This window comes from Dipodomys merriami, unplaced genomic scaffold (assembly GCF_024711535.1).
Source record: "Dipodomys merriami isolate MVZ:Mamm:240054 unplaced genomic scaffold, mDipMer1.0.p SCAF_2495, whole genome shotgun sequence".
Taxonomy (NCBI): domain Eukaryota; kingdom Metazoa; phylum Chordata; class Mammalia; order Rodentia; family Heteromyidae; genus Dipodomys; species Dipodomys merriami.
The window spans coordinates 351-22,685 of NW_027203932.1; the positions used below are offsets into that span (position 1 = coordinate 351).

Consider the following 22,335-nt stretch of genomic DNA (forward strand, 5'->3'; position numbering starts at 1 on the left):
ATGAGGCACCCTGGGGACAAGTACCCACCAGTAGAGGGATGGATAGGGCAGGTAAATCTACAGAGAACAGTGCCAGTACTGGGCAGCTGTGCTCTTTTATCAACTTCTCCACATTTCAGTTTTCAAAAACAACTTAGACTTTAGAGTAAGTTTCAACCTATGGAAAATTTACACAAGTGTGTTTCCCTCACTGCCCTAGCTCTCCCTTGATTCACATGTCATAAAACATGTTAATCAAAGTCAGAACATTTCCACTGAAGCCATAGTAGTCATTAAACACAAACCCCGTACCAACCTCAACATTGCCTCCTTCTGCCCTTCTCTCACTCAGGAGTCCATCTGGTCCTGCAGATCGTTGCTCTCCTCTCCTTTGAGGGGCCAAAGTTCCAACTAAACCTCCATCCTTGGCCATTGTGAGGGGTTCTGCTCAGCATTTGCTGTCTTGGTAAGCATAGATTGAGGGATGTCGATGGACTGTTCCTCTTTGGCAGGAGCCTACAGAGCAACAGATGCTGCAGCCATCTCAGTGAATCACACTGGGGCACCGAGGTCACCATGCTTAACCTTGTTCATGGTACTCGTGTTAGAACTCAGAGTATTGTACTTGCTAGGTAGGTGAGCTATATTCCTATTTTGTGCTGGTCATTTTTTAGTTATGGTCTTGCTTCCTATCCAGGTACATGCCTGGGCCTGGACTCACCTATTTTAAGCTTCCTGTTGTAGTGAAGTTGATATTAATTGATAGCTTAAGAGGAGATGTCACCCAGTTTTTGGCTTGGGCTGGTCCTGAATAATGATCATCCAAATCTCAGCATCTTAAATAGTTAGGATTACACATGTGACTCCCAGCTCCAATGTGCCTTCCTTCTCAACCCTACCAACTCAGCAGTGACTGACAGCTTCCTCTCCTCAGTTACTCTTACCCTCTGGAATTTCAGAGAGGAGACACAAATTTTCTTCTTCATTGTACTCTAATTGCTCCCAAGATTGCCTGAAATTGTACTATCTCCCCTCATTGTAGGCTCCCCAAGGAAGTGATACCCTTGGATACTGGATATTTCTACATGAGGAAGTAAACTTAGCTGTGAACCCCAAAGGGAGATCCTGTTACTTCAGCTGTGGGCTGTCAGTTCCTTCCACAACTCCCTCAGCTACAGTCATTTTCCATGACACAATTGTCTTCCTGCACTCCCCACACTGATGGGTACAAAGACAGCATCATGCCAATTGGCCAGGTCAAACTATGGGACACTCAGTGGTGGAGCTGGAGGAGTTGCACTTGTCCCCTATCCAATCTGACATCCAGTCCCTCTCTTCAACAGAATTCAATCTTTGTGGATTCTCCTCTCTGCCAACACTCTCAGTCTGTCTCTAGAACTAAGGAACAAGGTATATGTAATTGAGAAAACACAAACACAATCTCTCATCATGAATGGACCAATTTAAATAGTGAAAAAATGAACCACAAAATTATACTGAACCCCTCTCCCTGCTTCTTGTATTTGTGCAAGTTTGCTCCCTAATTACTTTTGTGTGTTTGTTGGGGAAGGTGTGTGGGTACGGGTGCGGGGGATATTGTGTATAATAGGACTTGAACTCAGGGCCTATGGCTCTTAACCTAGCTCTTTTTTGTTCAAAGCTGGCACTCTACCATTCCAGCCACTGATCCCTAGTGGCTTTTTCCAGGCTAATTGAAATAAGAATCTCTTGGGTTTCTCTGCCTACAATGGCTTCAAACTGCAATTCTGGTATCAGCCTCCCAAAAGGCTAGTGTGTGAGCCACTAGTGCATGGCCTCCCACTGCCACTTTAAAAGGGCAGCTTTTAAAGTGAAGTAAAAGAAAATTCTTGATTGAAAACTGGGTATCAGTGTGATTTAGGTAAATCTGGAGGCTCCTCATGGGAGGAAAGGCCTTCTCCTGGGAAGTATTACAGCACTACATGAACCAAGTGGGTTTGATGAAATGTCCCCAGAGAACACACAAGATACCCTGAGTGAAACAACACCCAAAGCACAGGTTCTTAGGACATTGTCTAAAATAAGTTTTTAACCAAGGTGCTCACAGATGTGCCTCTCATATCCTTGGGAAAGATATCAGTAGAGCAGCCATCTGGATTCTGTCCTACGGGGGTACAAGGTGTTTGGAACCAAGCCTTTTCCTTGGTCCAAACCACATCACAAAGAGGCCATGTGGATGCTCCTAGTCCAATGGCTGGGCCTTTTACTGCTACAAAATTAGGCTTCTTAAACTGGATGAAAGTATTCACTAAGTTTCTAAAGTTAAAAAAGTACACAGGGAACAAGTAAAAACATTGCATATGTGAGCAGATGACAAAAATCTATTCTAGATTGGAAGTTGCCAAGCAGAAACTATGCAAATCATAAAAATTAAGATTTCTTAAAAAGCCTCCTCCCAGAAAAGGTAGATTGTGGATCTACCTGCTGCAGGTTGTAAAGGCTTACCTACAGCCTGGATATTACACAGGTGTCGCTGCTACCACCAGTTGTAGGTGACATAGCCAGAAGGGCTTTCATATTTACAGTGGCTCTTGGCCACTCTGACTATTGCATATAGCATTTCCAACTTTCTCTCTTTGAAGACCCAAGGATCATACTGACTTTAGGGAGTTCTTGTATCCAAGAAAAGGGAAAATTCAGAGTGAACTTGGCACTAAGATTGTCTGGTACTGACTGAAGGGTTATTGACTAAGCGATATAACCTGCCCCTGCAAGGAGACTTTACACATTGAATTGGAAACACGTATTTTCTAAGGTCTTATAAACTGGACTAAATTAACTTATGGACATGGAGATAAGCTAATTTAAGACATAAGGTTGGAAATAAAGATCAGCAAGCATCTCAATGCCTGTATCCCATTATGTGTTGTTGGATGCTACTGCCACAGGAAATTGGAGAGCAAAGCAGACATGGGAGAGGGAGGCCTTTGCAGGGAACAAGAACTTGCCATAAAACACAACCAATGCTGTGCTGGAGTTTGTTTTATAGGCTTTGTAGTTCCAGGGAGGTTGATGCTATACTATATAGGGAATCTGCTTCTTCCTCCCCACCATACAGCTGATTCTGTTTTCAGAGGTAGTCTCTTGTTCTGATTTCACAGAGTAGATCAAAGCATAAACTTATACCTACATACATATAAAGTGACTCTTTATAGGTAGTTTGAGCCTGACCTTTGAAGAATAACTAAAACTTTTCATATACAGAGTTCTAAGCCAGAGCTTGACTGACAACAGCTATTGAGGCACTTCCTACTAGTTCCTCATCCTCTGAATACTATCAAGATGGAATATAGTGCTGCATCTCCCCTCCCCCTCCCTTCCCCCCCCCCACCCCTGTGCAAGTCCTGCAGTTGAATTCAGGGTCTTCTGCTTAGTTGGCTGGCACTTGAATACTTGAATCACACTTTCAGTCCTGTTTGTACTAATCATTGGAGGCTCAATTTTAACAGACTTTTCTAATTGATCTGGTATTAACACAAATCCTCTGGATGTATCTCAGACTTTTGAGTAGCTAGAATTACAGATGTGAGTCACTGCTTCCAGCTAGATTATATTGTAAGGAGGGAGGTTGGGAGGTTTGTAAGGAACACAGGAGAACAGGGCTTGCAGATGCAGATTCCAGCAACTGGTGTGAGGTGTAGTCCATTAGGTGAGGCCAACCTCATCTCAGCCTTGCCAATTGCCCCCAAGGTAAGTAATGTTTTGCATTATGCAAGAATTGATCCTTTAAAAGAATAAGCCACACTAATATCTAAGGTTTCTAAATGAGATGGCCCAAGGCATTATTCGAAAGCTCACAATGGAGTTTAACAATAAAGCTGTGGTACATGAAAACATAAGAATAAAAAAACTGTCCATGATTCCATGCTTCTCCCATGATATATTTGTACATACACAAAAAATTCTCATCTCAAGCCCAAAGAAACACAGGTCCCATGGTTTCCCTTATTTGCAATGACTAGTATATGTCTGAGACAAGCAGAAATGTTCAGAGGAGTTGATGTTAGGTGAAATGAATCCCAAGATAAGGACTCATATTTTTTCTTTCTTGCTATTGTTTTAAACATATTTATAAGATGATTGTTTTGTGGTTTTTTATGTCCCTCCTCCTCAGTATAATCCCTGTTTTCACTGTATTTGATGTTGCTATAATTTGTGGAGGGGAAGGGAAAAAACAAATTGTTTAAACAGGGATACAGGTGGACCCATTGCAACAATGAGATGTACAAGACGTTATGTCAAAAATGAATTTTCAACTCTGGCATGGTATGGGGAGGGAGATGGGAAGGGATGGTAAGGGGAAACAAAGGAGGAGGGAACAATGCTTGATAAGAAATGTACTCATTTGGGCTGGGAAGGTGGCTCAGTGGTACAGAGATTGCCTTGCATGCATGAGGCCCTGGGTTTGATTCCTCAGCACCACAGAAGCAGAAATAAAAAGCTGGAAGTGGTGCTGTGGCTCAAGTGGTTGAGCGCTAGCCTTGAGGTGAAGAGCTGAGGGACAGCGACCAGGCCCAGAGTTCAGGCCCATGACCGGACTCCCCACCCCCCAAAAAAAGAAATGTACTCATTACCTTGCTCGTGTAATTGTAACCCCTCTGTACTACATTTTCAAGATTAAAAAAAATTCTGGTTTCAAAGTCTTTGAGGAAAATCAATACCAGGATTTCAATAGGATTGATACATTGTTTTATAACTGGAATTTCAATTTTTGCCTGGAATGATAATAATGTCAAATGAAATTATGTCTCTATTTCAGAGGTCCATGCTAAATTCATCAGCAGCCCTGCTCAGAGGAAGGGTGCAATGATGATGTGTAAACTCATTTGTAAACATGAGTTGAACAGAAACTCAGTTTGTTAAAACACAGCCACCCACCAAATCTTTGTAGAAATGACCTGTCAGGAGAGACCTCTCCAGTCCACAAAGCTGTATGATCATGAACTACAAAAATCCAGCGGCAGTGTGGCTAGTGGTAGGAGATCATGATGGACCTAAAGAGGAAATGTGTACAGTTTTGTTAAGTATACATGCGGTTGTGTTTGCTAGCCATTGGACTTGACATAGGGCCTGTGCACTGTCTCTGAGCCTCTTTGTGCTCAAGGCTAGTGTTCTACCAACTAAATCCCAACACCACTTCCAGCTTTTTCTTAGTAGTTTATTGGAGATAAGAGTCTCATGGACTTTCTTGTCTCAGCTGGCTTCAAACTGCAATCCTCAGATTTCAGCCCCCTGAGTAGCTAGGATTACAGGCATGAACCAGCAGGCTCCTGGTTTTTATACTTATCTTTTAAAACTTAATATTAAAGCCCATAAACATTAATAGGTGTACAATGCAGCATACTCAATTTGTATTTGTTCCCACTGGATTATCTGTGAACTGAGTTAAAGGCTGTCTTAGATATGGAAGGGAAGGAAAGATTTTCCACAAAGTTAGTTTTTGAAGACATTATTATTCAATAGAATTCCTTCTGAGAAGACACTTGACAAGATCAGATATTAGGTCAAACCCTCATGGAAGGGTGTAGGAATTGTCTGGGGAAACCAGGCAACAAAATTTGAATTAGGAGGTAGTGTGCTTCCTTCCTCAGCTTACTCAGCTTTATTATCTGAAGAAAGGAATGAGTAGGAAGAGGTCAAGTTCTAGGGCCAGTTTACGGGTTTGTTTTGTTCTCTCTCCAAATCCTGTAATATAGGAGTGCTGAATAATAGCCTCTTCCTTTGGAAAGTCCGCACATTATCTCACTCTATCATGAGAGGAGACCTCACTTCTGTGGAGATAAGCTTGCTCTTGGGTCCTTCAGACACATAGTATGCAGACATCAAAAGTCCAATGCTATAAAGGGAACCCAAGATACTCAGTTTTATCAATGATGTAAGGGCCATTTCATGACAATGAATCTGCAAACTGGGTATCATCAATTCCAATAGTGGAAATAGCAGCCCTGGACAGTGGATGATGTAAGATGTTAATTGATCTCCATTATCACTTCCCTTTCCTTCCATTCTGAATATTTGCCACAATGAAGATCTTTGCCTCAAAAAGTTTAAGGAATTTGAGTCATGATACCACAGAAACAAGCAAAAATACAATACATAGAAAGATTGTTTTGTGTAATGTCCCTCATAGGCATATAAAGTTAATTTAAATAAACTGAGTAAGAGAAAGGTTAAGTGAAACTGCTTTAAATAAGTAGTTTTTTCTGATTCTCCCATATTCCATTAAGCAAAATTATCGCTGATAAAAATACGTTTACTCAAAGCAGCAGCAATGCAGGTTTCACAGAAGCACAATGTTTCAGTTTCCTATAATATCAGCTGAGCCTTCTGTGGGATCTAGGAGAAGGACATGGCATAGGGAGGCTGGGAGAAGTAATAGGAGTGAGGATCTGATGAAAACAATCATCTAAAATCACCTAAAAGTGCATGAGATGAGGTTTCTACTTAAATATCTGTATCTATCTTTTCTCTTTCTCTAATCCCAGTACTACAAGCCTCAGCCACTGTCAAGGGCAGAGACTGGACACCTGAGGAGGGAGAAGACTGGAGAGCAGCAAGATTGGTAAGAAAAGCTCTAAGATACATAAGAGAGGACTCAGGTGGTCTCACAGAAGATGTACAAAGTCACCACTGAAGACAATGGTATGTGTGTGTGTTTGTGTGTATGTGTGTGCATATGTATGTGTGTGTGTGTGTGTGTAAAAAGTGAGGCTTAAAGACATGCAACATATCCTGAACTATGATTTAACAATGAGCAGTGTCTACACTTTGATATGAGGTTCTGATAGTCTAGAGCAGAATTATGTCCACTGATGAAGGTTTATAATTTCAAGTCAAGTAAGAAGGCAATGCCTTCTAGCACCACATCTGAGAACTCAGAATAATAATGGGATTATAATATTTCAAACCATAGGTATGTTATTTTGGGGAATAACAGAGATGGGGGGGACTGAGATCCAAGGCTAGTCTAGGCAAAGTTTTAGCAAGCAGACCTTATCTCAACAAATTATTCTGGCTAGGTGGTTCATTCCTGAAATCCCAGCTCTGTGGGAGGTGTATGTGAGGGAAGAGCAAAGCCCAAAAATTACTTAAAATACTTAAAGCAAGATGGGGGCAGGAGGTGTGGTAGAATGCATGCCTAGCATGTATGAGGCTTTGAGTCCAATCAAACCATAATACTATTAAAACAACCCAACAGATGTAAGATGTGTTCATTAGCTGATTCAGCTTTTTTCCTCTTTACTAGAAATATTTAGAATTCGGGGAAGCATAGGAGAAGTGTACAGCACAAGTACCATGCAGCTGTACATTATCTATACAGCACTCTTAGCCAACATGCCGAGCACTTGCTGGGTTTCAGTTGTTGGCCTCTGATAAGCAGTCATTAATGTCAGACTCATAGAAAGAGCAGATGAGTTAATTGAGTCAACTGACTTAAATGACTGACATTGAAGCCTATGCAGGGCTGTGATCTTCAGTTCTAGTACTTGGAAAACTAACCCCAACCCCGATGCAAACACATTGGCTCTGCAAACCTGATTGCATCTGCCATCTTGGTGCCTTTTCTCTTTCTATCATCTGTGAGATGGTCTATGAAGTAAATTAAGTCCAGGCCACAATAGAAGATGCTGCCGGGTGCACTGAGATAGACCTGCTGTCATTGGCAGTGGCTGTTTTCAGGGCACTCAGGACTTCTTTTATCACCGGGAAGTCACCATAAGTTCCAATGATAAGGACCACTTTGGGTACAGACTACTATAAGCATTTTAAAGACCCCTCTGTATGGTATTTTCACAATAATAATCATAATAATAAAAAGAAAGCCTTTGTTTCTCTGAAGGTTACAAGAAATGGGTATTTCTGCAGTTTGAACAGCAGGTGGCACTTTTAACTACTTTACAAGTGAGTCCAGTCTGTTGTTTTTGTTATTGTTGTTGCTGATTTAGCTTAGGATAGAAACCTATGTGATATGGTGAGAGGGCAAAAAATCATTTAAAATGATCTTGGAAACATTAAAAAACCTCACCAGTGAAGAGATTGCAGTCTAAAAGTGTACCAAAAATCAAGCCCTGAACTGCTTGTTCTGTATGAGTGTAGCTAGCACACAGACCTTCTGTAGGTAGCTTTCCTTGTCTGGAACAACCTACTCAAGCTGTGTACAAAGGAAAAGAAACAACACTAGAACTTAAAATTTGGAAATGCCCAGTGCAAGTTGAGATGTATGCATTTCCAGAGCCTTCCTAGCACTAGGGGCTTTTGAACAACAATCTCTTCAACAACAATCTCCTTGGCCTTTGCAAGCTGCCTTTTCAGGTATTAGTCAATATGCATACATAGAAAGCCCCCTTGCTGTGTGCTCTGCCACAACACTAAGACCATCAGTGTTGTAGGATGATAGGGAAACTTTTCCCAGGACAGAATGCAGCCATTGTTATGTTTAGCAAATAATTAACCTGTCAAACTGGGCGCCAGTGGCCCTTGACTATAAACCTAGCTACTCAGGAGGCAGAGATCTGAGTATGCCAGTAAAAAACCAGCTTGGGAAGGATAGGCCTTGAGACACTTATCTCCAAGAAACCACCAGAAAACTGGAAGTGGCACTGTGGCTCAAGTGATAGAGAGCTATACTTGAGCTGAAGAACAGAGAGACAGCCCCTAGGCCTAGAGTTCAAGTCCCATGACCAACAAAATAAAGAAAAAGAAAGAAGGAAGGAAAAAAGAAAGAAAGAAAGAAAGAAAGAAAGAAAGAAAGAAAGAAAGAAAGAAAGAAAGAAAGAAAGAAAGAAAAAGAAAGAAAGAAAGAAAGAAAAAGAAAGAAAGAAAGAAACCTGTCATGATGAGAGATATGGCAAAGCTCAAGCCTTTGCAGATAAAGACATCCTGACCTGGGAGATGGCTCAAAAACAGAGGCACTGTTACCTTCTCCTGGTAAGAACCAAAGCTCCCACTGGAGCCCATACCATTAGAATAGAGCAGATGCCCAGCACATGCCTACAGCCCCAAGTCAGTGTGACCAGAGTGATTAGCAACCAAGCTTCCAAGTCCCCTTTGATTCCTGCCTCCTGGGCACATTGTGGGCCAGCTCAGAAGGAGGTTTCAGAAGAGCATAAAGAGCCATGAAGCAAAGCAGTCGTGTAGAAACGCAAAGCACATGACTCTCACCTCTGGGATTCCAGAGTTATTCTCAGATTATTTTGTGGATAAGAAGATGTGAGTGAATCATCTTGCTTCCTGAAAAATATCTCTGTATAGGTAGGCACTCTTTGCCTCACACTGAAATGCAACCACTTGTCCAAAGGCTGGTCTCATCTGTGGCCAATAAATTTCCTTTTCCCAGCCATCACCCCTTTAACAGACATCTGTATGTTGGCTGATAGCACATCCATGAATGGAGATGTACCTGTGAAGGGTTTGAAACCATAGTGGTCCATGATGTCCTATCACCATTTCTCTCCCACTGTCATCTCAGAATTAGACCAGAAGCTGGTTGCAATCACAGCACATATCAACACAAGACTGTCAATACCAGAACCTTGTCAAAGTCTACTTTAAAGATACCTTTCAGTTTCAATCTATGTCTGACAGAGTATCTACCCCCTACTTTTTTGGTCTAGGATATGTGTAGCTATAAACTAGGAGACTTTTTTTTTTAATTGTATTTTATTTTATTTGAGAACATACTGTACAGGGGGGCTACAATTACATGGGCAGGATAATGCATACATTTCTTACCAAGCATTGCAGCCTCCTTAAACTAGGAGACTTTTAGAGAATAAGATTAGAGAGAATGGGTCTCCTGGACAGGATCTGCTATAGGTATGACAAGTTGGAAGGAAAAAGGAAACAGCATAAGGAAATATCATTAACATGGCCAAAGTGGTCAAAAGACACCTCTCCAATGCAAGAATGTCTGTTCTTGTCAGGCCATGGCCTGGTATGGTGGTGCCACTATACACTCTGGTCCCATTAGAGTAACATAAATGTCATGGCTTCTTCCTTCCACGGCCTAGGCTGACTACCAGAGGTTAATTCCCTGTTTCTACCTCTGCTTTCTAAAAGGGTACACACATCAAGGGGCTTTCTTCTTCCCCCCTACAAATATTCTACCAATGTTCCCTCATTTCACAACTCCTCATTGCCAATCTGGGTGCTGCTTTTCTATGAGTCCTAATGTATCCTCTCCTGAGCCTAACATTTGTTGCCTTTCCTCCTTTTGGTGCTGGGGACTGAACTGAGAGTCATGTGTTTGCCAGGGATGTACTCTACCACTGAGCTGCATCTTCACCTCTGAACTTTGTTTATCATACTTGTCAAGAACTCTATTAAGTATTTGATACAATTACTAAGGTACATGAGAATAAGGGAGATGCTACACTTAGCAATTGGACAAAAAATCACCTATCTATAGGAATCACCTCCACATTAGCTTGTGTGGCAATGAATGCAGAGCTCTGGCTAGGAGAAAACAAAAGTCATGCCTGAAAAATACATGGGGGTCTACTGGTAAAATTATCAACAGGAGTTTTCTAAGGAGTGAGGCATGAGTCATTAATTATGAACCAAGAACTACTTCTTCAAAAGTGTAAAGAAATAAGCCAAAGCCACCAGAAAAGACTCATGAAAAGACTCATAAATGAGTACTTAAGAGAAAACAAAAATGTTCTTAGTCAAACACTGGTAGATAGGATGGGTGGTGCCTCCATCACAGCTTGGCCTCAATCCTTAACCCACTGAGGAATGAGAGTGCCTTGGCCAGGCCTGCCTTCAGTTCTGACCCAGCAACCTTAGAAGATTTGGGGTCATCCAACCTGGTCAGTTCTAGGACTAGAGTCCTAGGGGAGTCAACACTTACTCCCTAGGACTCCCACAATGGAAGCTATTTGCACTTTGATCTCCCTGGGGCAAGGACACAAAACCTCCTTCTAGTCATAGATCACTCTCTGGGACAGTTTTACTTTCTAATGAGTGAGACCAGCTTGGCTTAAAGACCTCTATCCCACCCCTCCCTACCCTACCCCAACCTCAGGCCTGGTAGAGGAAAACTTACGGAACTTACCATCTCCCAACTTTACTAGCAACAAGGGACTTGCACCTCACCCAGAAGTACCTTTTCCTTAGAGCTTTCTATAATTTGCCATATTCCCATAGCCCTGTTTCTGAAGAAAAAGGTGCTCTTACAGGTTATTGGTGGCCATGGAGGAATGCTTGGCACAGACAACCTGCCTGGAGCCTCACTGAAAGAAGAATGAAAGATTCTGGCAAAAAGAACCAGTGACTGATTTGGCCTCCAGTGAAAACAGAAGTGTTTACCTTTTTCCTGGCTATTGTAGGTTCTAAGCAATTGAGATTTCTGTTTCACTCACGTAAAGTAAACATACCCAACAGGCTAGATCCAGCCATCCCTTATATCCTTACAACACCCTGTGGGCCTCAGACAGCTTTGACTGCTGGAAAAGTGAACGTGAGAATGGGTCATTGGGACAGGCCATGTCTCCCCTCCTCTCCTTGACTTGGAAGTACTGTGTCAAGCAGTTCTTGATACACTATGGGACTGGTCAGCTTCTCAGCCTCTCACTCCCTCAAACAGCTAGAGTCACTTCTGTACTTAAAGCTCCAGACACCTTGAGAAACTACCCTGGAAACCAGGAACTTGCACTCATCCTGTGAGTGCTGCTTCATTGCCAATTGAACTCTAAACACAGGGATCAGTGTTCCTGATACTGTTTCTGGGGAATGTGACTGAAATCCCTCTGATGGGACATGAGACAAGAACCTGTGGTTGTCTGAAGAAGTAGCATGTGGATCTAGTTTTCTTTCTCTTCAAACTGCTTTTTTGCTACTTGCATGCTTTTGAGAGATTGAAAACTATAAAACTGGGCCAGGGGGAAAAACAACATTGGCACTTGTCATCCTCCTCTTCAAAATAGCAGAAAAACCATGAATTTAATACTCCTCTTGAGTACCAGTCCTATATTGTTAAGATTAAATCCTTCTGGCCAAATTTATATTTCAAATACACTGAAAGAATAAAAAGGATTCTAAAGAAGAATAAGGGCTCAGGGTATAAAATGTATACTTCTTTATTTATACAAATAGGGTTTTAAAACAATCATATTTAAAAGAAATCTGCATTTTTACATTCACCGTCAGTGAGTTCCTGACAGAGAAGGCTGAGCATGATGATACATAGCAAGGTCCCACTGCAGGACAACAGTAGCTCAGGAAAGCACCATTTATTTGAGAAGCCGTAGGCGGGCTCTGGCATTCCTGTTGCACTGCTAGCAATGGGAAGTCTTAAACCTCTTCTTCCACAAGACTTCTTCAAATTCCCCCTGTTTATCAGCAGTGGCATCTTTGCATTGCTGGTACTTGGACACCGGGTTGTTGATGTTGCTCTCAGCCTCAGTGAACTCCGTCTCATCCATACCCTTGCCTGTATACCAGTGCAAGAATGCCTTGTGCTGCAACATGGCACTGAACTGCTCTGAGGTGTGCTTGAAGGGTTCCTGGATGGCCGTGTTGTTACCAATGAATGTGGCCAACATCGTGAGGCCATGTGGGGGGATGTCACACACAAGTGTCTTCACGTTGTTGGGGATCCATTCTGCAAAGTAGCTGCTTATTTGTTCTGCAAGTTGAGCATCTGCTCATCCACCTCCTTCATGGACATGCGGCCTCGGAAGATGGCAGCCGCTATCAGGTAGCAGCCATGGTGGGGATCACAGGTTACCATCGTGTTCTTGGTGTCAAACATCTGCTGGGTGAGCTTGGGCCCTGAAAGAGCATTGTACTGCTGGCTGGCATGGCTGGACAGGGTGCAAGGCCAGGCATGAAGAAGTTCAGGCAGGGGAAGGACACCATGTTCACAGCCAGCTTGCTCAGGTCTGCATTCAGCTGGGCAGGGAAGCACAGGCAGATGGTGACCTTGCTCATGGTAGCCAACACCAGGTGGTTCAGGTCTCCATAGGTGGGCATGGGCAGCTTCAGGGTGCAAAAGCAGATGTCATACAGGGCCTCGTTGTCAATGTAGAATGTTTCATCTGCATTTTCCACCAACTGGTGGACAGACAAGATGGTGTTGTAGGGTTAGGTGAGGATGATAGGGTTAGGTGGATAAAGGCTCAGCCCAGCACTGGGAACTAGTGTCTGGATGTTAGGGAGGAGGGGTGCCTGTTAGCCATCTCCTATGGACTATGATGACATATCAAATATGAAGTTGTCTGGTCTGAAACTCTGGCCAAATGGTTCCGATCTCACTGAGTCTAAGGTGCCAGTGTCCAACATCTTGGGCAAGGGCATGACACTGAAGGTGTTCATGATGCTGTCTGGGAACTCCTCTCGGATCTTATTGAGAATCAGGGTGCCCATGCCTGACCTGGTGCCACCTCCCAGGGAGTAGTGCAGCTAGAAACCGTGGAGACAGCCACACCTTTCTGCTCACCACTTCCAACACTGACTCCACCAGCGTGGCTCCCTCTGTGTAGTGGCCCTTGGCCCAGTTATTGCCTGCCCTGTTCTGGCCTATCAGACACAAAGACATGATGAGACACATACTCCAGGAATAATGACTGTGCTATATGCATTGTGAAGACTATAGGCTCCTCTGAGCAACTTTGGCTATTATTTTAGATACACTTTGGTGAAATAAAGGAAATGTTTTCTTTTTTTGGGTCCAGTCATGGGCCTGAACTCTGGGCCTGGGCGTTGTCCCTCAGCTCTTCAGCTCAAGGCTAGTGCTCTACCACTTAAGCCACAGCACCACTTCTGGCTTTTTTTTCCTGCTTATATGGTGTTGAGGAATCGAACCCAGGGCCTCATGCATGCAAGGCAAGCACTGTACTGCTGAGCCACCTTCCTAGCCCTCAGGAAATGTTTTCAATGTGTCTGGGACCCTACAAATCACCCAGGTTATAAAGAAAGTAAAGACAATGTGGAGGAAGATACATTTTAACCCAAACCACGTGCGTACTTCTAAAAATGAGCAGAGCCTGGGGATGGGAAGGGGTCTCAGTGGTAGAGTGCTTGCCTCACATGCACAATGCCGTGGGATCGATTCCTCAACACCACATAAACAGAAAAAGCCAGAAGAGATGCTGTGGTTCAAGCGGTAGAGTGCTTGCCTTGAGCTGAAGAGCTGAGGTACAGTGCTCAGGCCCAGAGTTCAAGCCCCACGACCGACCAAAAAAAAATGAACAGAGCCTGCCTCAATACTGGAAAAGTACTTACTTTCACAGGAGGAACAGGAGAACAGAATGGTAAGAGGGAAGCTAAGCTGCAGGCACTTGTCTGCACCTTGCTCATACATAGCTGTGCTTTGATTTCTGGTGTCCTGAAGTGGTTCCCTGTTATTGCCAGGTATTTGAAATGGCCAGCAGTGCTGAAACCTTGTTGGAGGCATTCCCTGCTCGCTGTTCATTCCCTTCAGAGGCTGTTTGCAGACTGGCATTTATCTGTGCTGATTGAGTGGCCAGGGACATGACTCCCATGGACTGAAATAGGTAGGTTAGGTGAGGATGATATCTAGATGGATAAAGGCTCAGCTCAGCTCTGGGAACTGGAGTGCCTGGATGTTAGGAAGGAGGGGTGCCTATTAGCCATCTTCCATGGACCATGCTGACCTACTAAATATGAAGTGTCTGGTCTGAAACTCTATGGTTCCAATCTTACTGAGTCTAAGGTGCCAGGCTCTACGTCCACCATGATGGCCCGAGGAACATATTTGTTGCCTGTGGGAACAAGAGTTGACTTAGGCCTATACTTGACAAGGAACTTAGGGGCAGAGCTTATGATTCTAAGTGGCTCTCAGCATTCATTACAGAAATTACAGCATTTCAGACATGGAAACAGAAAAGATATCTTGAGAATGAATCACCATGCAAGAGGCTTCAGCAACTTTAAGGACGTTTGCAGTTGTCTATTTCCATGCATTTCATTCCTTTGCTTTGGGCATGGTGGCTGAAATCTCAGCTACTCAGGAGGCAAAGATGAGCATCAGGCTTTGAGTCTAATGGGGCAAAAGAAAGATGACAACACCTTTTCTTGTTGTTGTTGTTCATGGTGGGGCTTGAACTCTGAGCCTGGGCTGAGTCCCTCAGCTCTTCAGCTCAAGGCTAGCACTCTATCACTTGAGCCACAGTCCCACTTTCAGTTTTCTGAGTTGTTTATTGTAGATAAGGTCTCAGGGGCTTTCCTGCCCAGGCTGAATTTGAACCATGATTCTCATTTCTCAGCCTCCTGAGTAGCTAGGATTACTGGTGTGAGTCATCATTGCCTATCAGCAAGAACCTTTCTCTTTTTTTGTTAATTTTATTTTTATTGTAAAGGTGCTGTATAGAGGAGTTACAGTTACATGAGTAAGGAAATGAGAACATTTATTGTTGAACATTGTTACCCACTCCTTTGTTGTTCTCCCTTTCCTTCCCCAATTAAAAGTAGCTAGGTGCAGAGCACCATTGGCTCATGCCTATAATCTTAGCAACTGTGGATTTGGAGATCAAAGGATCGCTGTTCAAAGCCAGCCTCGGCAGGAAAGTCTGTGAGACTCTTATCTCCAATAAACTAATAGAAAACCAGAAATGGCACTGTGGCTTAAGTGGTATGGCTGCTTGTCTTGAACAGAAGAGTTGGGGCACAGTGCATAGGCCCAGAGTTTAAGCGCCACTGCTGACAAAAAAACAAACAAAACAAAAGAGCCAGGTGTGGCTCTTCAGCAAGTAAATGTAGAGGAATTCAAGTATAATGCTTTCCTGGGGAAAATACATAAAATACATATTTCTTGTGTTATAATGTTTCAATAATTGTTATCAAATAGCACATTTCCCTGTATTCAAATACTCAGAGCAACCTTGGGCAATTACTTGCAATTTGCCATTTAACCTGATTTTTCAAAAGGGATATCAGTTAAAATGATATAAACATGAGTTTGAGATTGCCCCCTTCCTAAACAATCACATGAAGAAAACTGGCCATCCTTCCTGATATGCAGGATCTAATAAAGACACAACATAAAATACTGCTCATAGGAGTGACACAATCCCACACAACTCTCAACCAAGGAACCACAAGATTAAAGTCTTATATCTTACTTAAGCAATATCAACACAAAATACCAAGGTGAGGACATCCCCAAATGTAGATCCATAAAACTCAAATACATTAAATAGCTCTGTCCTTTTGTTTGCACTTTTTCATTGGTTTATTACACAGGAAAACCAATTATCTACGATTCTGTTTGTATACAATAATGTAGAATGGAAACTCTTTATATAAAATTAAATGAATTTCACATTGACATTTACAAAAACTGAAAATCTACTCTGTAGACTTCAGTAAGGTTGTTTGTATTAGGAAAGACAATATGAATCATTTAAAAGCAGTGTTTACACATTATTATTGGGTTTTTCTACATCACAACAATGTTTTTTACTTTAAAAACCTTAAAAAGAATTTATTGTTGGCTAAGTATTCATATTCAAAATGCTGAAGTCCAGAAGTGTTATAGATTTCAGGGTGAGACACTTTATTTATGCTTTGTGATTTGGACTATTAACATATATATTAGTGACTGAACATCCCTCTTTAAAATTTTAAAATTTTCAATTTCAAAAATTTTCTTTTTAGAAATTTAATCTGTATTTTAAAGAGGGCAATGCAACTGGGCTCTGGTTGCTGAAGGGTGAAATCCTAGCTACTCAAAAGTCTGAGATCTTAGGATCGCAGATTGAAGCCAGCTGGGGCAGGAAATTCTGGGAGACTCTTATCTCCAAGAAACTACCTGAAATAGTTGGTGCCATGCCACCTCCTATGCCACCTCTGCATGAGATCGTGTTAGACAAAGAGCTTTAAGGAAGCATGCCTGCAGGAAGAGGGTGTTGGTTCAAGGCATCCCATACACTTGGCTGCACCTTTATAGCCTCTACCTTTATTCTTACTATATTCTTCTTGGCTGTACATTCGTTGCTTTTATTCTCATTTTGGCTATTTTTCTATTGATCCGTGAACAGAGCATGTTGTTTCTTTCCAGTCCAATGGAGATGACTTCTCTAAATAATGAAGACTAGGACCAAAGATTAAATGTGGGCGATGCCCCAATCAATCTATCATCTGATGTGACGCTGCCTCCAAAAACTCCTACAACTTCACAAGCGGTTTTGCAGCTCATGCATAGTAAACATAAAAACTTAAAATTTCCAAATATGTTACAACAAGCAGAATTAATGAATTAAACTAAGCTAGAAGGAGTTATCCCAGAAGCCCAGAGAGTTCTAAAAAAAGGAACCCCTGATAATAAAAGGAAAAGAAAGATTGAAGAGATGAAGGACAATGCCTATGCCCAGAGTTGAAACCCCATGACAAGAAAAAAAAATCCAGGTGTGGCTAGTCAGCAAGTACAGGTAGGGGGAATTCAGTAAAAGGCTTTCCTGAGGAATTCACAAGTGTATACTCAAAAATTAAAACAAAATATATGGTGGAGTGGCTCAGGTGGATACAGCACTTGACTTACAAGATGGAGGCCCCAAATTCGAACTACAATACCACCCTAAGAAAGGCAGGAACTCCTTCCTTGTCATTAGTATTCCTAGGGACCTATTCTGCCACGGTATTGGAAGCCAGTTGGGAGACACTCACTAGCTGCCTCATTGTAATACACCTCGATTCTCTGCAGCTGTAAGCTGCTGTCTACATAGTAGTTTCCAGTGCAGTCAATGTTGTGCTCATTGCTTAGCATTTCCCAAAACTGAGATGGAAATAGAAGTGTATTATGGCCTAGAATGTTAACTGTCCAAACAATGGATTTTAAAATAACTATAAGAAACCCAAGTCCTGTTGACACAACTATTTTTGTAAAAAAATTAGATTTTTTAAATTAAAAAAGCACAAAAATTGATAGTATTTTAGCTTTGTTAATCTCTTTGCTATCTTGCTGAATAGAAGACATCTGGGTTCTCCTATGAGTATTCTATCTTATGGGATACCATATTCTGTTTGGATTCTATGACCAGAACCTGGTCTTATATGGACATTAAGTTGCCAAAGCAGTAACTTGAAGACTCAGCTAGAAGGGTCTCCAGAACCCCAAGGGTCCTCAGAGCATACACTGATTTAGACAACCACTGATTTAGAAAACACCCAACTTAAGGGAACTGAGTTAGGGCATGAAAACTCAGAGAAATTTGCATTAAGGTGGACGAACTGTTCTCAATTATCTGATACTCATCAGTTGACAAAAAGGGAATCCTCTGTATCTGTCAGCTCAAAGACACTGCACTCCTTTCATTCAAATCAGACCAAAAATGCATTAGTCTATTCCCAGGAAACTAAGTACAATGACTTGAGTCTCAGGTAAGACAAAGACATGCAAGCCTTGCTTAAAAAACCACACCCACCTGGGCCACACAAATTAGGGAAATTGGGGAAACTATCTGGGGGACTTGATTTCCAGGAGGTTAGGGACTACTATGGAGCCCCACCTACCTCAGCCTAGACATGACCACCACCACCTGCACCCTCCAACCCCATCCTCTTCCTCCTCATCCCCCTAAATTTGAGACTAGGATCCTAGGCCAGTGTCATGCTCCCCTTTGCGCCAATCTGGTTGCCACAGTGGCTTGCCGGTATGTACATGATCTCCCTCACGGTGTAGGGCTGCAGAGCAGTTGGATGCGTGTCCTCAGCAGTGGTGTACACAGAGGCAAACAGGTAGGGCTGGGGAGCAGGAATCTGACACAGCCAACTCAGATCCCCATTTAAACCTCTGGTTGTTACAGGGGCAGAGGAGATGGGGTGGACTTGATAGGCAGAGCCAGTAGGTGCTCCAGCTCATTCTCCCTACTGCTGGGTAATCAGAGATAGCTACCTGTTATCACTTAGCCCTGGCATCCAGCTGTCAGCCTCAAGTCAATTAGCACAGCTGCCACTCTATTTGGAACCTCTTGTCACACTGCCATCCACGTCCCACCCTGACTCACAAGAGAGGCTGAACCCTGGGATCCAGGAAGCAAGAGGAGGGACTTCCTTTACACAAGGTACTTGTGCCAGAAGCCAAGAACAAGCCTACCTTCTATTTTTGATAGGAGGGCCTAGAACTGAAGGGGCACGTTCAGCTGTGATCCCAAGAACAAGCACAAACTGTTGGATTCCATGACTGATTTCCATTCTGGGAAGAGTCAGGGGCTTAGGGCCTTGCCTTCATACTCAGGTTTTCTTTTCTTTTCTCTTAAAAGCAGCTTGCTTTATTACTTAAGCCATAGGTCTACTACAGTCTACTTTTTGTTTCATTTGGCTTTTGCTCCAAGCATGAGAACTCAGCTCCTGCTCTGTGTGTGTGTGTGTGTGTGTGTGTGTGTGTGTGTGTGTGTGTGTGGCCGGAGTTAGGCACGTTGGTGTTAGGGCTTGAAATTAAGGCCTGGTGACTCTTTTTGAGATTTTTACTATTATTGAGATTAGGTGATTACCTAAATTTCTCTTATTTCAGAATATTGTGGAATAGTGATATTTAGTTGAAGTCACAAACATATTTTAACCTTCACAATGCAAATTGTCATTATTATGGTTGTTAAAGTTTGTGAATTCTATAAGCTTTGACAATACAATTCTATAAGCTTTGACAATACAATTATTTCTTCCAGGTGATATATACATTTCTTTCCTTTTGCTTATTGTAAGACGTTCTGTCTTTCACTCTCATTCCTCTCCTCTCTTTCTGAGGTTTTATTGATTTACTTAGTTAACTGAAGGGTAGGTGGCTCTACTACTTGAGCCACAGCTAAACTTCTGCCTTCTTTAAGTGATTAATATGAGGCAAGAATTCCATGGGTAGTCCAGGGCAGTACAGAAAGGCTTGAAATCTGATGATCAGAGTTCAAAGTCAGCCTGGGCAGAAAAGTCAATGGGACTCTTATCTCCAGTCAACCTAATAGGTGGAAGATAGTAGAGCTGTAGCCTTGAGCAAAACACTTCAATTTTAAGTCCCTCAACTGAACACACTGAAGCAAGTTTCATGTACTTTCCTGTCCAGTATGGCTTTGAACCATGACCTACAGATTTCCGTTTCCTTAGCATTCAGAATTATAAGTGTGAGTCAACATTTACAAATCTTTAATTACCTCTTCTTTCACCTTTTCAGTTATTTATTCTTTCTTTCTTTCCTTTTGACATTTGTTATTAGGCGCTAGCTCTTATGCTGTTTTTTTGTTTCCCTTGAAACTACCATGCCCTACAACTTTGACCACAGGTAAACTACAGGCTGTTTTTCTTTTTTGCAGCTCTTTTTCTAGGGCTTAAACTCAGGTCACAGTGACTGAGGTTCTATTTTTTTTAATTGAGTGGTGGTTCTTAGGTCTTGAAATTAAGTCAAGATGACTTTCCTTGAGGTTTATTTATTTTTACCTTAATAGTAGCTGGTTTCACTACTTGAGCCACAGCTCAACTTTTGCATTTTTTGTGGTTAATAGGAGATTAGAATATCAATAGAAAGTCAAGAGCATTACAGAAAGGACTGAAATCTGAGAATCATGGTTCAATGCCAGTCTTGGGCAAGAAAGTCAATGAGACAATTATCTCTAACAACCACCAAGAGGTTAGAAGAAGTAGACCTGTAGCCATGAGCAAAACATAGCAAGTTCAAGCCCCCATACTGAACACAGTAAAATATGTCTCCTGTACTTTCCTGCCTGGGCTGGCTTTGAACCACAGTCCTCAGTTTTCAGTAATCTGAGCAGGTAGACTTACAGTTTTGATTTAGAAAGCCTTAATAGCTCCTTTTCCACCTTTTCATTTATTTGATTGTCCCTTCCCCCTTTTTCAAAGTTTATGTCCTTTATTATTAGGGCCTACTCATTTATGCTCAGTATTTAATTAATTAATTTATTGATATTGTCAGTTGGGGGCTTGAACTCAATGCCTAGGAACTGTCTGTCAGGGACACAGCAGGTACACTACTATTTTCAGACACAGTGCCACTTCTACTTAGTTGGAAAAAAAACAGTCACCAGGGGACTTTTTAGCCGAGGCTGGCTTCCAAATGTGATTCTCAGATCTAAGCTTCCTGAGTAGCAAGGATTACAGGCATGAGCCAGAGGCACCTGGCTTGTTTTTTTAGATCAAAACTAGCAGGCTCTACATTTAGGCCACACTACTTCACTGTCCATGAGATTTTTGGCCTTTTGTTTTTTGCTCAAAGCTAGCAGGAACAAAAACTCAACTCCTGAGGGTTCTTTTGGGGGGGAGGGGAGGCTTGAATTCAAGGCCTAGTGACTATGAGGGTTGTTTTGTTTTATTTTGGGTATTTTGTTTTTCATTTCAAAGCTAGCAGGCTCTACTACTTGAGCCTCAGCTCAACTTCTGCCTCTATTTTTCTTTTAGTGGTTAATAGTAGATAAGAGTCCCATGGGAACCAAGGCACTACACAGTATCCTAAAATCTAAGGATTACAGTTTAAAGCCAGCCTGGGCTAGAAAGTCCATCAGACTCATCTCCAATTAACCAGATGAGACAGGAAGTAGTATTTTTAAACTTGAGTAAAAACCCTCAAGTTCAAGCCCATGTCTAGCACACTCAAAAAGAAGTTAGTTGGACTTTCCTGCCCAGGCTGGATTCGAACTGTAATCTTTACATTTCAGCTTGGATTAAAGATATGAGTCTATATTATAAAAAACTAATTGGCTCTTTTCTTCTTCACATACATTTATTTATTTGTTGGTTCTCTCTCTTGTTTTTAGGGCCTCACCAATCTTGCTGAAGGATAGAATGCTCTAAAAGTTTAGTAACAGTTGCAATTTGGTTCATTTTTTGGTTTTGGTGGTTAGTAGGAGGGAAGTATAGACACTCCCACAAGGTCCTGAATTATACTGATTGCGGTTCATTGTCAGAGGACAAGGAAAGTTCATGAAATTCTTATCTCAAATTAACCTCCAAAAGATTGGAAATGGTCAAGCAAAAACTTGTAGATCATATCCCAGAAAGGAACACACACACACTCATACACACACACACACACACACACACACACACACACACACACACAATGGGCTTTCCTGTCCTGGCTGGCTTGGAATAGTAATGCTCGATTTCAGTGTTTTGAGTAGCTAGAATTTCAAGTGTGAGCCACCAGTTTCTTGTTAATTTTTATCATTTCTAAGACTCTTTGTGCTCTCTTGTACTTTTTTAAAAATTTATTTTGTGGTTGTCTTAGTGCTAGATCTGTTTTTCACTTACCTTTTTATAAAACTTTTTTTTCTTAGCTTTATCTTAGCTTTTTTTAGGCTCAAGGTTGCTGCTCTACCACTTCAGCCACAGTTCCACTTCTTTTTGCTGATT

The 22,335-nt window shown here is 42.0% G+C and overlaps 1 pseudogene; it reads right to left on the reverse strand.

The window, feature by feature from the left end:
* Positions 1 to 396: 396 nt before the first annotated feature.
* Positions 397 to 18,723, reverse strand: LOC138836137 (tubulin beta-2A chain-like; annotated as a pseudogene).
* Between the last annotated feature and the right edge of the window lie 3,612 nt (positions 18,724 to 22,335).